Raw genomic sequence first — 6,746 nt, 5'->3', positions numbered from 1 at the left:
AGTTCAATGGAAGAAGCTAGCATTAAATGTTTAACGGATTATGCCAGGTCAAAACCGATAGCAAAGGATCACCTGACAGACTCTGTTTACCAAAAAAAAAAAAAATGAAATAAAAATACAACTTAGTACTAGTGATTGATGATACATCAACAAAAAGCCACTGAAAACATATATTTTGTAGTCGTAGTTCATGAAGTAAAAAGACTATTTCAACTTACATAAGCACTGCAAAGAAATGTATGAATTAAAATTTTGCAGAAATACTCTATGAAGTGCTTTCACGTTTTGATTGGTTTATCTACATGGATAGATGTATTTTCAAAAATTACAAGTTCCTGTCAAGTATATATGAAAAGTCTGTATAATCTACAAATACAATGACAATGTTTCTATTTCTGAAATCTGGAGACTTTCTCGTGAAGAAGCTCTTTGGTTGGCTTGGGTTCAGTGGGAGCGATGGTTTTGCTTAGTCTTCTTAGGTCATCAGCTTCCAACACAACCACTCATGCCTTCATCTGTCAGCCTAGCAACAACTATTCTCACCATTAGCTTGTTAATTTACTCATAAGTTTTCTCTACTTTGACAGGGGTCAGACTCCATCTTCAACTTTTCTTGTTGAAGGTTCTATGTTGCCTAGATGAAAAGAAAACCAAAAATTTGATCAAATAATAATTATTATGTATTTGTGTTGATGATTTTTAGTCTTGCAATTTAAAGCATATGGATGTAACGTAAGTTTTTGTCATTAAGAAAATCAATTACTGTATGGTTCCATCCGAATTTCTTTTCACCTCCCTGTCAACATTTGCATTATAATCCAGGGCTGCTAGCTGGCTCCTGGCACGATAAACTGGGGGCGAATATGCAAACCTCTTCACGCTGTACATGAGAATTAAGTTGTTGAAATTCTTTAGTTCTGTTGTACTCCTGTAAAATATAAATCAATATTTCTTTAGGACAACTAAGACCAACTTTCCATTTTTTATATTTTTCTAAAGGGGTATAAAACTAAGATAATAGTAACATTTATGGAAGAAATATGCTTTAAATCTATACCTTTGAAGGTATACTTCTTATGTTCAAATTATTTGATTAAAAAAACACATATGCATGATTTTACCTAAAATTCAAATAGTAAAGAATTTGGTTTAAGAACCGTTTATTAAAAACGATCTTAATAAGTGCTTTGTGACTAGCACTGCCTTTCACTATCCACTCTTTATGTTCATCCTCAAGCGGATCATGCATGCATTGGTTGTTTCCAAAGTAGTTGCTCCTGTAAGACATGTCCCATTCATGTCCATCAACAACATGGTGTACAATTCTGCACCAAATCTCCTGCAATAATTTACAACCAAATTTATAATGGAAATCAAAACACCTAACAAATCTTACAAATATAGCATTACATCTGAAATTTAGTGTTTTGGAAACCAAAATGTCAATACCAGGAATAAGATGAAGTTAACATATGAATAATTTTGAGATTCAATGTCTCCTACCATGAGATACATGTATCTGCAAGCTTTATGTAAACATTAATTAGTTACAGATAAATTTTTTTAAATATTTACCATTGATAATATGCAGTTCTAAACTTAATAACTGGTCTCAAAATGATATCAAAACAGTAAGTCTAATTATAAAATCTCAGAATAAACTAGTTGTAATTGTAACGGGGACCGTTACAGATGTTCCCCAAACGCTCCCCAACACCCTTTTGGTGTCTTATTTCCTGTAAGCTTCATTAAATAAGGCAATGAAGTATATTGATCGTTTTTTGCATTTCACGCGTGCGCACGTGCATGCATGTGCAGGATGACCATGTCATCTCATCTATACTATAAATGCATCTTTATATTCTCAGTATCAAAACGTTTCATCAAAAAATAAATAAGTCCGGCTATATCAAGTATATTGGTCATCTTAGCATTGCAAGCATGCGCACCTGCATGCATGTTCATAATGACCATGCCATTTTGTCTATACTTACAATATGTCTGTTTATTCTTAGTATCAAAGCTTTTCATAAAAAAAATATAAAAGTTATGGCTATATTAAGTATATTGGTCATTTAACACATTGCACGCGAGCGCATGTGCATTCATGAGCATGATGTCCACATCATCTTGTCTACACTTTTAATATATCTGTACATTCTTAATATCAAAGCTTTTCATAAAAAAATATAAAAATTATGGCTATATTAAGTATATTGGTCATTTAACACATTGCACGCGCGCGCACGTGCATGCATATGCATGCATGTGCATGATGACCATGTCATCTTGTCTACACTTTTAATATATATAAATATTTTGAGTATCAAAGCATTTCATCAAAAAGTATAAAAGTTACGAGTATATCAAGTATATTTGTCATTTTACGCTTTGCGCGTGCGCACACGTGCATGCATGTGCATGTTGACCATGTCATCTTGTTTACACTTTTAATACATCCTTATATTCTGAGTATCAAAGCATTTCATCAAAAAATATATAAGTTACAGCTATATCAAGTATATTGGTCATTTTACGCATTGCACGTGCACGCACGTGCATGCACGTGCGCGCAAAATGACCTTGATTCCGCATATCTACATAACATGCCTATTAACCCTAAAAAGGTTTCACCTCAATCGGATGAGTAGTTGACGAGATCATTCACGGACAAAAAAGTACCCAGGAAGAAGAAGAAGAAGAAGAAGAAAAATAATAATAACTAGACTCTTGTTGCCATGGCAACAAAAAAGTCTTCCGTTCTTCTAAATCTGTAAGAATTTGCTTTTTTTCTGTGTAAAAAACATACATATCATATTTACTGTGAAAGAAAAAAATAACTGGAAAAAAAGTCCTTTCAGTACTTAAGGTACTTTGATTTTCATTATCAATCTTGTATAATACATTTGGCACCTATAAGAGATATACGTATATCATTAGCAATTTAAAAAAAAAATTGTTTGCAATCATTTCTAAGACAAACAAACAGACGAACGAACACCGTACCATCATGTATGTTTTGGCATAATTGTGTATGGTGTTATAAAAAAATATAATGAATTAAGTTAGTATCACATTAAACGTAAAGTCACTGAGTTTTGTAAAGTTATAATATCAAGATTTGACAGCATACCTATAAGACAGATTATTCAATTACAGTAATTCTTCAGCAATCGATTGATTGATTATACGTATGTTGTTTAACGTCCCTCTCCAGAATTTTTCACTTACATGCATCTTCGCTAGCCAAGGGTTTCTGATACGCTACTCTCCTCATAAGCGTATCAGAAACCTTTGGCTAGCGAAGATGACTTACATGGAGACGACACCACTCTGCGGTGGAGACTGCAAATTTTTTTCCTATACTTTGGCACTTATCGCAATTGAGCAGAGGGGAATCTTTTTTATGCCAGCACCTTCTGCAAAAAGGGACCTCGATTTATACGATCTCATCCAAAGGACCGGTCTCCACGTCCCACAATCGAAGTTCATAATACCGAGATATTTTATTTTTTATTTTATTCTATTTTTTCACAAGTTTGTTGCATCAGATTTACTTAAAGATCATACTTCAAGATCATTTCAAACTCAGGCTACTTAATTGCAGTGCATACAGCGTCAAGTGATTTTGATTGACAGGTCAACACAGGTGCACTTCGTGTGATACTTTTTAAGCTGAAAAATATACAGAATGTGACCATGACTATGAAATCAGAAAACATTTAATAAAGAATGGGTGTGACCGATATAGAACTAATTTTTGTTCTATGTAAATGGATAGGAGGATCGGGATTAAGAGGGAATCTCTCTCTCTCCTCTCTCTCTCCTCTCTCTCTCTCTCTCAGACGTAAATTGAACATTTCATAATGACAAATCTACCATTATAGAATATGAAATTCTGTATACATGTAAATGGTAATTATATTCACATGTTCCAGATTTAAATCTAAACCGAATATATAATTCAAATGCCTAGCTGCACGAACGTCTCCAAATATTAATCAAGACGGGGGGGGGGGGGGGGGGAGGCTTCAAAGGAATTAGATAGTTTTATGTTTTATGAATTATAAGGAAAAATACGGAAGTCAGTTGCATGTACATAATTATATATCACTGCATAAAATTGTGTTCATTCAGGTATACTTATCCCACATATCAAGAGACCTGTGCAATTTTTTTTATCATGGTTTTTTTTTTTTTCAAAAGAAACATATAGCGTAGCATTATTTCACACAGAATCGCGTTTTCACATATTTTTTTTAACTCTTTGAGTATTTCACAAGAATCCAAGAATCGTCTTTTCACATCTTTTATAATTTCTTGGGTATATAGAGTATAGATCATGTGTCATAAATAATTTAACTTTTTATCAAATATACATGTAATAACCAAATCTAATCTATAAATTGATTTTCTTTCTTTTAAGTGGCAGATATCAATTTATTTATAAAGGCTTTAAAACAGTACTGTATTACAATTTTCTATCGCTCAATTCCTTTTTGAGTGTATGTAATATTTTTTAATATCGAAATTAAAACTCGGAAATCGGGATAATTTCGCATTCAAATCATAGAGAATAATAAATCGTCTACATTATAGAAGGCTTATAACTATCGTATTCTGAACTTACTATACGAGATAGATAAAATTGCATGCCTGTCCATCACTATAAATGTATATTCAGTGCTTATAATATATTTACTTGAATTAGCTACCTAGCACATATATTAATTTTTTTTTAGATATATTCATGTGTAAATCAATTAACTGTCAATACAGACTTACACTGCACTGGCAACTTCAAACTTTACATGCACTGGAAGCGGTAACCAACGTACTCTTAAATTTTGAAGAGTGAATATAGAACGTCTAAATATTTTGATATGGAGAGTGTATATGTCTCTGACGTCATCGGTACTATTTCCGCCTTTATCTCGAAAGTTCTATTCTCACTTACAAGTCAGAGTTATCTTTCTTTGCCCATTGTCTACACACTAGGTAAATAGGGAAAATGACGGTACCGAAAATCTACAAAATGTGGAATCTGATTTCAAAACAAATTATATATTTAGTATTTGTAGAATAACCTCTGTTATACATAATAATATCTTGAAAAAATATTAAAAAACAAAAAAGTTGAAAAATTGACCAAACACAAGTTCACTTCCGGTTCGGACAGGAAGTACCGGAAACACACGAAAACAACTTCGAAACAAAGAGAATGTCATGATCTAATACCCCTGTAAATTTCACATCTTTATCTCAAACCGTTTCCGAGAAAAATTCCGGACAAAAGTCCATTTAAAAATTGGAAATTCGGCCATAACTTCGGACCGGAAGTGAATTTTTCAAAAAACGGAATTTTATATAAACTTCATATATCAGCCTACTATCATGTGAAAAATTGTGAAAATCTATCCAACCATCTCTGAGTAATCGCGTTCACAAAATTTGGGAGGAATAATAATAATAATAATAATAATAAAAAGAAACAATACAATCACTATAAGTCTTCCGTTGTGAACGGAAGACTTAATAATAAGAAACAGAGTAAAAACAATATGTTCCCCAACTTCGTTTGGGGAACATAATTACCAGGAAACTGTCTACATCCATACCAGAGGAGCAGATGTACTAAAAAATGATTCACAATATCTTTGCTCCAGTCAATCAAACTTCTGCACTCTTTAGCCTGTCCAGCTGCCACAACTTTCGTTCCTAGATTCTTGGCCGCATGCCATACATCATGCAAATGTTTTATATCTGGGAATCTATTTTCTTCAAAATAATAAAAAAAAACTTCATTAATACAGATTTAAAGTCTTATGCAATGTCCTTGACACATATGCTTACTCATCAGTGCTCCTATTTGCAGGAGAGCATCCGTGACAACTTCTTCTACATTCAGATTATGGGTATCCTGCATCTCTTCCATCGCTCTAAGGAAACAAGCTTCTCCATGTTTGTGCTCTTCATGCAGCTTTCCCTCTTATCCATAGTGATAATGGAAACAATTTTTTTGTGGAATTTTCCATTACAATATATGTGCATTATTTGAGAAGGTGCCCAGGGCTGTCATTTCTGCAATCTCCTACGTAGTATAATAACACTATAGAGCAACTATATTCAACTTTGTTACATTGTGAATTTCATTATATTTCCCTTAATGCTTGTACAAACCTAAAGCAACAATAATCTGGCCTTCTATCTGATGAATAACTTCCCTCTGTTGATCTCTCCAAAAAGAGTTGATTGTGGGTACCAGATAAGTCCTTTGGGTGTTTGAGAATTTAACAGTTCCTAAAAAATGTAATCTAAAGAATCTTGCAAACAGGGCAATTCTTAAGAAGTTATTCCCTGATGCCAAGATAGCTGATGCCATTTGCACATCACCACAATGTAGGCTCTGTTCAGCATAGGCTGGGAACACCACTTGTATGCTATATGCATCTTGGTACATTCCTGAAATAAAATGAGAAGCATTTTAAGAAATATTATGGATGTTAACATTAAATAAATGAAAAGGATGTTGTTTTCAAAAGAGATGTTATCATCCTACTTTTCTAGTGACATGACTGAACTGCATTTCAACTTTAATTTAATGTCTTCATGATACAAAAGTTATAGACAGTCACCCCCCCCCCCCCCCCCATTTAAAAAAAAACCTTGGACCATTTAGCATTATTTGTAATAGTGAGAGCATAAAAATTCTACCCAGTATATATACAATGTTGATCCAACAACCT

At 33.2% G+C, this 6,746-nt stretch overlaps 1 pseudogene; it reads right to left on the bottom strand.

Moving 5' to 3' along the window:
- Nucleotides 1-389: 389 nt before the first annotated feature.
- Nucleotides 390-6,051, bottom strand: LOC133195073 (uncharacterized; annotated as a pseudogene).
- Between the last annotated feature and the right edge of the window lie 695 nt (nt 6,052-6,746).

Source organism: Saccostrea echinata, unplaced genomic scaffold, assembly GCF_033153115.1.
Source record: "Saccostrea echinata isolate AGI-Se365-2 ecotype Australia unplaced genomic scaffold, CSIRO_AGI_Sech_v1 ptg000029l, whole genome shotgun sequence".
Classification (NCBI taxonomy): domain Eukaryota; kingdom Metazoa; phylum Mollusca; class Bivalvia; order Ostreida; family Ostreidae; genus Saccostrea; species Saccostrea echinata.
This window is presented reverse-complemented; position numbering and strand designations above follow the sequence as displayed.